General features: G+C 40.0%; 1 pseudogene; it reads left to right on the forward strand.

The window, feature by feature from the left end:
* Positions 1-12,037, forward strand: part of LOC124390429 — a 251,268-nt pseudogene that overhangs the window by 148,423 nt on the left and 90,808 nt on the right.

Below are 12,037 nucleotides of genomic sequence, written 5' to 3' on the forward strand. Positions count from 1 at the left end.
ATCGTTTTGCGAATGAAATCAGGCGGAGAAAAGCCCAGTACGTGAACGCAACGTCAGCTCCTATCTTTCACTCGCTGATATTAGGGGTGAGGTTTTGCAAAGTGACTATAATCCTGCTTTTTCTGTGAACTGTTTGGGCAAAAGTATGTGGACACCTGATTGGTCTTTGAGGATCTTCCACTACATTTTGTGAAGATTTGTGGAGATTCAAGGGTGTTAGTAAAGTCAGGTACTGATGTAGGTGAGGTGAGGAGACCTGGCGTGCAGTCAGTGGCACCATTCCTCATGATCCGTAGGTTTTTGAGCTCTATAGCAGGAGATCTTCCACTCTGACCCATGTGAAGCAGATCTTCAGGAAACTGGTTTTAAGCTCTATAGCAGGAGATCTTCCATTTCAACCCATGTGAAGCAGATCTTCAGAGAACTGGTTTTGTGCTCATGCTGGAACAGGACTGGGTCTCCTAGTTCAAGTGAAGAAGAAAAAAGAAATGTCCTGCTTATCCAATACAATTTGTGTGCAAACAGAACCAGACATGGCTGGAAAAGTCTGGTGTTTGTATGTCTGATGTGAGAAGGTGAGGTTTCTCTCCATTCCTTCATCGTGACATTAAAGTCAATTATTCACTGTTTCTTTTCTCTTCTTCCTACAAGCTTATTTTCCCAAAGGGGGACAATAATTACACATCTGATGGAATAATTATTATTTTGCAGCTCTCAGAATTTCTCTCTATTAAAGGGCCGTGTGTGTGTGTGTGTGTGTGTGTGTGTGTGTGTGTGTGTGTGTGTGTGTCTTTGTGCTATTAAATTAATATTACGTTGTTCCTTTATTCTCTTTACACAAATTCTTGCCGACTCGATTCGATTTGCGGCGTGTCCTAATAATCCCGCGACGTTTCACGAAGCTTTATTGTAATATATCGATCCGCCTGAGCTACAAGAAATGCAATATTGGGCCGGTACGGCTCGGCTCGGCTCGGCTCGGTTTGGCTCTTTATCAGCTCCACAGTGTGCTTGAAAGTGAACACCTATTCGTTTTCTCTCAGGGGAAATATGGCTTTATGAAAGAGCATTAATACGAGCGTCTCCATGAAGAATGGCATCGGCCCGGCTGGCGTATTTTAACGCCGCTTTTGTCATCACCCAGTCTCACCTTACTTGGCCGTGTGGCGGTGTGTGTGTGTGTGTGTGTGTGTGTGTGTGTGTGTGTGTGTGTGTGTGTGTAAGTGTAAGTGTGTGTGTAAGTGTGTGTGAGTGTGTGTTGCTGTGAAATCTATACATTTTCCCTCAGACTACTCTGCTAATGCAACTCATAGTGCAGTGGCTAAAAAAAAAACTTGTTTATCAGGCTTTAGAACCTTCATCCATCCTTCACCCAGCTCTTAGTATGACCGGCTGGGTTCCAAATAGTGTTTTAACATCATTAAGCGCTGCCTCAGCGAGCACTACACGACCTCACTGAATTAGAGGGACGAAATAGAAAGTATTCCCCATGGTGACGGAGGTAATGGGAGTCGGCTTTAAGGTAATAAAGCGCGCATTAGTGCCGTGCTAACAGGAAAGAAAGGACTCCACAATGACCTCCGCTCTCCCAGACATGACTTTGCTAGCGAGCAGATTAGTCGTGCGCCACACACACACACACACACACACACACACACACACACACACACACACACACTCACAGCGCCTGGAAAAATTTTCGAACGTCAGAAAACCGACGTAGGCCTCCGACTGTCTCGACTCACTCCACTTGCTGTGAGCGAAGGGGCGTGGCTTATCTCATAGACCAGCCGTCAATCACCCGGCGTGCGCTCCACGAAGCGTCAGATAGAAAAATCAATCTTCTGTCCGATTTACAAGCATGAAATCAATAAAGCAACTTTGTACAGTCTGTAACTTTGTAATTAATCGTACTGCATATAACTGACAGGAAGTGACCATGATGATCGGAAAAAAAATATACAAAACTAAATTATGCGACTGCACTTCCTTATTCTGGATTCTGATTGGCCAGATTGTGTTGATTCCTTTTTTTTATTATTTCATTAATAACACCACCTCTGACTTTAGCACTTGTGTACATGGATGTATGATTGTTTTAATTGCAACACCTCATTCATAGAGACTGATAGAGTAGAAGTTCCACATAAACATATGTGTGTATCTATATTAGGGTTTTAACGGTACATGTATTGTACAGAACCAATTATTTTTATGTGCAGAACATAGTCACAATCTGAGTTACAATCAGAAACATATTAAGCAGGTTTGTTTAGTCTCCGTCTCGCACTTTGAGCGCAGTGTAACTGTTGAAAACATACACAATAATGCTATAAAATAGGTTTAAAATACACGTGTGTACACGAACCGAAAACCCTGTACCGAAAAATTTACAAATAGCTGTACTGTTACACCCCTAATATATACAGCGGGGAAAATAAGGATTTGACACATCAGCATTTTTTATCAGGGGATTTCTATGTGGGCTATTGAGAAAAAATTTCCACCAGATGTAGCCATCAAGCCAAATTCATACAATTCATACAAAGAAATCAGAACATTTAAGTATACAAGCTGAGTCATAATAAGTAAAGTGAAATGACACAGGGAATAAGGATTGAACACACTTTATTTAATACTTCGTAGAAAAGCCTTTGTTGGTGATTACAGCTTCTAGACGCCTTTTGTATGGAGAGACCATGTGATAATAGAGATGATCTAATTCAGAGCAACTTACAAATATCTTGACGGTTAAACGTCTTTATCAAGGGCCAGGCAACAGCACCTTAGTGGTGGTGGGATTAAACTCACAACCTTCTGATCAGCGGTCCAACATTTTACCCACTGAGCTACCACTTCCATACATTTCCCCATTTGCTGTTATAATAATCTCCACTCTCCTGTCAAGATGTTCTACTAGGTTTTGCGAAGATTTGTGTTCATTCAGTGTTACAAGGGTGTTAGATGTAGATGAGAAGGCGAGGAGGTTCCTGGGGTGCATTCAGCATTCACATTCATCCCAAAGGTGTTCTAGAGATCTATAGCAGGAGATCTTCCACTCCAACCTATGAAGGCAGATCTTCATGGAGCTTGGGTCTAGTTCAAGTGAAAGGAAAATGTAATGCCGGCACATCCAAAGAAGTCGCATACAATTATGTGGTTCAAACCTTGTGCCAACAGTTGGGGGAAGAAAAACAGCTGGAGGAGTCAGGTGTCCAAATTCTTTTGTCATACAGTGTGTTTATCTTGAACCTTTTCGAATCAGAGCAGTGTGGTATTGGTTTGTCTTGTGTGTGTGTGTGTGTGTGTGTGTGTGTGTGTGTGTGTGTGTGTGTGTTATCAGTGATTTCCGGTGTTGTATAAAGGTTAGACTCCCTGATGGTGAAGGAAAGCCTGGCAGAATGAAGCCGTAGCGTGCGCTGTTCCTCCCCGTGGTGTTTGAATGTTCACGCCGGATCTCGTCTGTGTGTGGAACTGATAATTTTATCTCTTGTGACAGACAGACGTGAGTCAGAGCTGAACCTCGGCATTCTTGATGTCTGAGGTTGTGCGATGACTGATTCCGCGTGATATTAAGCTGCCGCTTGACATCGAGGTAATTTCAGTTTCGCTCGCTTGCTTTTCTTTCATTCGTTCGCTTCCTCTTTTATTTGAAAGCTTACTGATCGAGCCGCGGTTTAATATCTATTTATTCCTCCTCTGAACGCAGATGTTCTCCTGATAAAATCGCTCTGTGTGAGGCCCCTCGAGAGCTTGAAGAGCGTGCACCAGACACGCGCACATAAATATTTAGAGGAAAAAAGACACGCTGTGGAGTTTTATTTTATTGTTATTATTATTATTAACACCCCCCCCACCACCACCACCACCAAAAAAAAACAATATCTCCCAATAAATAATGTGCGAACAGCAGGCTTTTTTATGTGCTTTATTCCAGAATTTCCTCGAGTGTATTCATTTTCCTCTCACCTCGGGCTGAAGCGAGCTTCGCTGTCAGAATCTCTTTAACTTTCTGCTTACGCTAACATCGATCTTCCGCTTGATTCTGTTATTTATCACCTCGCACACAACCATGGACAGCTTGATTGCTCTGAGTGCAGCTGCACATTATCGGAGCAGGAGGAATCCTTTATTCAACATTAATCCAAAACGAATTCTTCTGAGAGACGCCCCGTACCCACATCCCCCAACATCTGTGGATAAAAAGCCAGATGTTTGGTGGATAAAAATATTTTGTAATCGAGCGTCTCAAAGTGTTTTATTACTTTTATTCCTCATGGAAATCGTTCTACTACTGATTATCTTTTATTACATTATACTTTTTGACCTTTAACATGTAAAGCTGTAGAACGTCCACAAAGCCATCAAACGCTTACACTGGAGACGCCTTTCATTCATCTAATCATCTCCTTACTGAAAACCTCACCATGTAAACGTTTATATAACTTATATATACAAAAGTATCACGAAACCTGACTTTTCCAGCCATATGATGTCCAATACAAAATTGAAGGCACACGATCATATAGGAAGCCTTTGGATGCTGTGGTATAAGATCCATTTTTGAGCAGCTTAAGAACTTTGAGGATGAATTTGGACTGGAATTAATATCAACAATGTGTTTGCATGAACAGTTCTGCAATGATGGAACTGTAATGAATGAACTTTTAGTGTTGAGGATGAGGTTCCTCTCGAGGTTTCTTTGTCATGCCATCTCAAGGAGTTTTTTCTTGCCACAGTCGCCACTGGCTCCATCATTAGGAATGAACTTGTTCTACAAATAAAAATGAAATCAGAATCAGGTTTATTGGCCAATAGTGTTGACACACACAAGGAATTTGGTTCCAGCTGTTTGTGACTCTCAAAAGTACAGACATAAATAAAACTATACATTTAGCATGGACTATACAAGACAAAACAGACAAGTGCGTCAGGTATGATAGTTACTTTAGAACTTTGTACAATATGCAGCAGTAACAGTGTGTGTAACATATGCAGATGCTGTGATGACTGACAGTTCTGATAATGCAGTACTTATAGATATGAAGCAGGGAATATGATTATGGTGAGATGTTAATGAGGGTGATTGCCTGGGGAAAGGAACTGTTCCTGTGTCTGGCAGTTATGGTGAACAGAGTTCTGTAGCACCTCCGGAAGGTAGGAGCTGAAAGATGTTGTGTCCAGGGTGTGAAGGGTCAGTAGTGACTTTTCCTGCCCGGTTTCTGGTTTTTGTATGGTACAAGTCCTGGAGAGTGGGCAGAGGAGCACCAGTGATGTTTTCTGCTGTTGTAACTGTGTGCTGCAGTCTGTTCCTGTCCTGTTTTGTTGCTGCTCCAAACCAGATCGTGATGGATGAACACAAGACTGATTCAATGACTGCAGTGTAGAACTGCATCAACAGCTCCTGTGGCAGACCAGACTTCCTATACTGGCATAGAAATTACATCCACTGCTGGGCCTTTTTATGTTTCAGGTCTTGGGAAATGGTAGTGCCCAGAAACTTGAAGTTCTCCACATATGACACAGGGCTGTTGGATATTTTGAGGGGGAGTAGTGTTGAGGGGTATTTCCTAAAGTCCACTGTTATCTCCACAGTTTTGAGTGTGTTTAGCTCTAGGTTGTTCTGACTGCACCATAGCACCAGCTGCTTCACCTTCTGTTCATATGCAGACTCGTCGCCATCTTGGATGAGTCGGATGAACGTAGTATCATATGCAAAATTCAGTAGTGTAACAGTTGGGTCACTTGAGATGCAGTCGTTAATGTAGAGGGAGAATCGCAGTGGGGAGAGGACACATCCCTGAGGAGCACCAGTGCTGACTGTCCGAATACTGGAGGTTATACCTCCCAGTCCCACCTGTTGCTTCCTGCCTGACAGATGGCAGGGGGTATAGTGAGCTTTAGGAGTTTGGAGTGGAGAATTCCTGGAATTATTGTACTGAAAGCTGAACTGAAGTCGACAAACAGAATCTGAGCATATGATCCTGTTTACTGTTGCTATAGGAATGATGACATATTAGAAAACATAAGACTTCGACAGTACCGCATTATTAATAAAAAACAAAAATCTTTTTTACCGACATTTTTTGGGTACGAAATGGAAAATATTGTTTCATTGAAAAAAAATATTAGAGTGCTTTCTCTATCGCTCTCTCTTTCTTTTCTCGAACAGCAACACACTCCAGCTTTCCCTTTCTTCTTCTCTCACTTCTCTCCTTTTATCTTTCTCGTCACGTCGTATCTAAAAAAAAAAAAATGGCTGAACTCATGGAGTCCAGGACGCTTTACTGCATTTAAAGGTTTTATTTTTGAAAATTGCTGCTGAGAATCTCAGTCCTGCCATCCTTCAGAGCTCCAGAGGATGAGACCACCGAATCCATCATGACCTTTAACATCCTATAATTCTGTCTGTGATTTTTATTCCATTTAAAGTCCACATCAAGCCATTTTCATAATTATCTTCTCTAAACCTCGTGAACCTGACAAAACCCGAGAGGAATCGCATATGGTCCTGCTGTACTTTACTGATGAAGTCCTTTAACTTAGCAGATGTCTGAGGTGAAACCTGGTTTTTATGGGTTTTATGTTAAACATCAGGCACTTTTATGGGGAAAAGCTGCCATTCGTGACTTTTTGTTAAGATGTACCGACTACAAATGTTCACACCTGCACCTCCTTTCTTCCATTTTAAGTATGAACATGCTTGTAATGTTGAATAAGACAGACTCTGTACATCGAGTGATTTAATTTCACGTATCATATTTCCCATTATGGAACACAAGCTGTGAAGGAGCAGGTGATTGGTTGGAACTACTGGATGAACACGCCTCCTACTAAACAATCCAAACTGGAACCAGGTCTTAAATGATAGGAACAAACTGGTAATGCTGATTATGAGCAAAAAGAAACATGCAAACGTTTTATTAATTTAGTTTATGTATGAGTTTTACCAATTCAATAGGAGGATAATGGGGCGGAGTCATGCTTTAAAGCTTTGTGTTGTGTTTTTGTGCTTTTTTCTTGTCACATGTACAATACAGCACAGTGAAATTTCCACATATCCCAGTGATGTTTGGATGCTGGGGTCAGAGCTCAGGGTCAGCCGTAACACAGCATCCCTGGAGCACAGAGGGTTGAGGGCTTTGCTCAAGAGTGGCAGCTTTGCAATACTGGGGCTTGACCCCCCCAACCTTCTGATCAGTTACCACTGAGCTACCACCTCACTGTGCTAGCTAGGTCTCAGTCTTGTCTTGGTCTTGACCTTATTTGGATTAGATCTTGTCTTGGTTTCAGGACTCAGGAATTTATTTTAGGATTCCAACTGTGGGGATTTTAGTAAAGTTGAGGAAGTGAGGAAGTTGCACTGGTTTGGAAGGTCATGGGTTTAAATGTCAGCATTATCACCACCGGGTTTCTGAGTATGGCCCTTAACCCTCAACCATTGTCCGATTTCTTTGTTAATGTGATTGGAATAAAACTGTTTCGAAAGCGATCAGTAACTTATTTCCTTTGTTACTGCTGTCGAGTCAGAATCGAATGAAAGATTGTGTCAAAAATGCCATGGAAATAAATACAAATAGTCACAAATTTCAAGATATGACTGTAAAAGGTACATGTATTCAGTGGTGGACGAAGTATTAGAGTAAGACTTAAGTATTGAAAGTAGTGATTTATCATAACGATAATGTTCCTGTTATCATTTTTATCACAAGATTCTTCACTTAATCACCTCAGTTTCTGTGTAAAGACTCGAATGTGACTCTCAGCACACTGATCTATTAATAGAATGATATTAATGACTCAAACACTGATTGATTTCTATTACAATCATCATGAACACAAAACCTTCTTTTCTACTAATTAAAAAATTATGCATATAAGGTTGTTGTGGTGAGTTCGAGTCTGGAGTTTCTTCATCATTTATTCCTCTCTAAATGTTCTGCTTGATGTTGAACTGATGCTGAACTGTATGTCGGTGATCAGTAGATACACCGAGCGCCGATCAGAACACGTGTAAAACTCTAATTGGTAACGTTTTTATCCTCATAATTAATTTGACTTTGAAATGTAGTGAAGTTACAATAAAACTACTTAAGTACAGAAGCAAATTACATTCACTTCATTACTCTGTGTCGGTGAATGTATGAGATGTTTTTGTGTATTATAACAACTGGTGTAATTACACAATATAGTGTACACAAGCGAGCTGTTTTCATGAACACGAGCATGACTGCAAACGTGATGTTGATTTCATGCAAAGGGTTGCCATGTAATGCAATGCACATATTCTAACAGAAGCGGAGGGGAATGCGGGATAAAACTGCTTATTATAATAAACCGGAAAACAATCCTAAACTCAGCAGGCAAACATGAGAAAAGGGAAACTGGCTGTGCTCAGTCGATCAGCAAACAGCGATAAACAGGGCAAGGCAGGAACAAGAAACGAGAAACGGAAACAAGATCAACATGAACGAAACAGCTTGGTCATGCCAGTGAATCTGAACAGGTTATGAATATATATATTTAATATAAAATTTACTATTTTGATCCGGACCAAGAATACCCTTATACAAATGTCTACCGCAAATTCTGAACTACAGATCTTTATAAAATGTATAAACAGTTTATCTGACATTAATAAATGGATGATTAATGTTATGTTAATGTTTTAGAGAGCTGGGAAAGAGTATTTTTTAGGTTTTACACAACTCGCATTTAGATAAAAAAACATCTGCTTTTACACAATGTGATGTCCTGTTTTATTTAAGACATGAAAAACATGAAAACATAACAGTCATAATGATTTTATTATATTTTATTGAAAGTAAAAAGGGCAAAGAAACATCCTAATATACCTGCATACTCCAAGCATAACTGTAACAAACATCACAAGCTGGCCATTTTGTATTTTCATTAAAAAATACACACATACAAAGCATGTACATTTTCAAGATTTTCACCATTTTCCTAGATTTAACCCCCAATAGTAAATCTAATATTCATTTGTATAGATAAGAAAATAAATCTGACCCATAACAGCCACAAAAAACTGTAGCAACTCAATAAAAGTTTAAAATATGTATATTTTTGTGTATTTTGGGGCACTTTAGGAATTCATCAAATTTCAGGCTAAAATAATGACATTTAGGGTATTTTTATTGCAGTTAAATGTCAAAACCAGTCAAATTTCATTTCAAGTGTTATTCATATATATATATATATATATATATATATATATATATATATATATATATATATATATATATATATATATAAAATAAAACCAGGATGATGAGTAAATAAACAGTAAATTAATATAGATTTAATGATGCAATTCACAGGAATGAATAAATAATAATAATAATAATAATAATGATGATGATGATGATGATGATGATGATAATAAAAAACACTAAGGTAAGTAAATTAACATTAGAAGGGAAAAAGAGGGCAGAGCTTCCAAGAGGTCAGTTAAAATTAGACACTATGCAACTGTTAATCATTCCAGATTTGCATGTCGGTTGGGGCTTTTCCTGTTTTACATTGAGGGAGAGAGCGCCTGCTTTCTGCTATATGTTTCTGCTATACGCTGGGAGTTTTATTTGCAGCATCGTACACCTAAAGTGCATCTTAACAACAAATACTGTAAAGTGTAGAAAAAAATGCAACCTTTAGTTGAGTGAGATGTAAAAAAAAAGACTAACAGCAGAAAAAAAGGTGTAGCTGGACTTTAAAGCGTTTTCTGTTCTATAGGATTTTTCCAAGCAAGATTTTTTTCTATCCTATTCACGTGTGTGTGTGTGTGTGTGTGTGTGTGTGTGTGTGTGTGTGTGTCTACAGCATGTGAGCTGATGAATCAGGGAATCCTGGCGTTGGTGTCATCGACAGGCTGTGCTGCAGCTCGAGCTCTACAGTCGCTCACAGACGCCATGCACATCCCTCACCTGTTTGTGCAGCGTGGAGGGAACGGAGCTCCGAGAGCAGAGTGTGTGTTCAACACCAGACCAGACACAGAGATGTACACACTTTCTGTCCGTCCACCTGTACGCCTCGATAACGTCCTGCTTACACTCCTGTCTGACCTGCACTGGCGCAAGTTCATTATCTTCTACGACGCGGACTACGGTGAGTGACGCCCATCACCATCATCATCATCACTATCATCATCTTCAACAATGTGGAGTACAGTGAGTGACGCCCATCATCATCATCATCATCATCATCATAATCATTATCTTCAACAATGTGGAGTACAGTGAGTGACGCCCATCATCATCATCATCATCATCATCATCATCATCATTATCTTCAACGATGCGGAGTACAGTGAGTGACACCCATCATCATCATCATCATCATCATCATTATCATCACCATCATCATCATCATCCCTATCATCATCTTCAACGATGCGGAGTACAGTGAGTGACGGCCATCATCATCATCATCATCATCATCATCATTATCATCACCATCATCATCATCATCCCTATCATTATCTTCAACGATGCGGAGTACAGTGAGTGACGGCCATCATCATCATCATCATCACTATCATTATCTTCAACAATGCGGAGTACAGTAAGTGACACCCATCATCATCATCATCATCATCATTATCATCATCTTCAACGATGCAGAGTACAGTGAGTGACGGCCATCATCATCATCATCATCATCATCATCATCATCTTCTTCAACAATGCGGAGTACGGTGAGTGACGGCCATCATCATCATCATCATCATCATCATCATCATCACTATCATTATCTTCAACAATGCGGAGTACAGTAAGTGACACCCATCATCATCATCATCATTATCATCATCATCATCATCATCATCATCTTCAACGATGCGGAGTACAGTGAGTGACGGTCATCATCATCATCATCATCATCATCATTATCAACTTCTTCAACAATGCGGAGTACGGTGAGTGACACCCATCATCATCATCATCATCATCATCATTATCATCATCATTGCGGAGTACAGTGAGTGACGCCCATCATCATCATCATCATCACTATCATCACCATCATCATTCTCACTATCATCATCTTCTATGGTGCAGATGGTATGGTGAGAAATGCCATTATCATCATCATCAACATTACTGTCGTTGTCATCATCATCATCATCATCATCATCATCACTATCATCATCATTTATGGTGTGGAGTATGGTGAGTGACATCCTTCATTATCATCATCATCACCATCGTCATCATCGCTATCATCATAATCCTTATCATCATCACAATCACCATCCTCACTATTATCATCATCATCATCAGTAAATGATTAATCTTCATCACTATCATCATTACCTTCATCATCACTGTTTTCATCACCATTATCACAATCATAGTTATCATTATCAGCATCATCATCACTATCATTATCTTCATCACCATCTTGAACTTCATTACTATTCTTATATCCTCTCCTCATCCTCATCCTCCTCATCATCATCAGCATCATCTCGATCATCATTATCATAGTCATCATCTTCACCATCTTAACCTCTACTCTTCACCATCTTAACTTTCTCCTCTCATCATCATCACCACTATAATCATCATCATTATTAAATCATTATCATCATTATCTTCATCTTCCTCATCATCACTGGCATTATCATCATTATTACTATCATCAATATCTTCATCTTTATCATCCTTACCTTCATCATCACCGTCACCATGCAGTGGAACTAGGTAAAGGGTTTGACAGCAGTGGGGCTGATACACACACACACACACACACACACACACACCCTCCACTATTATTATTTATTCAGTTCCAGACAGTAGAGCTGTGGGACTGTTATGCAAGCCAGTGTACACTGAGTGTGTGTGTGTCTGTGTGTATGTGTTGGAGTGTTGTGTGTAGTGTTCCTAAATGAGAAACAGCAGATGAGATTAAGCAGATGGGTAAGAAGGGGTCTATCAGTCGCTTCTTCACTAATGAGTTGAGAGCGAGAGCTTGACTTTGACTTTGGTGCTGCTCAGGGGCGAGAACAGCGATCTGA

Source organism: Silurus meridionalis, chromosome 8, assembly GCF_014805685.1.
Source record: "Silurus meridionalis isolate SWU-2019-XX chromosome 8, ASM1480568v1, whole genome shotgun sequence".
NCBI lineage: Eukaryota > Metazoa > Chordata > Actinopteri > Siluriformes > Siluridae > Silurus > Silurus meridionalis.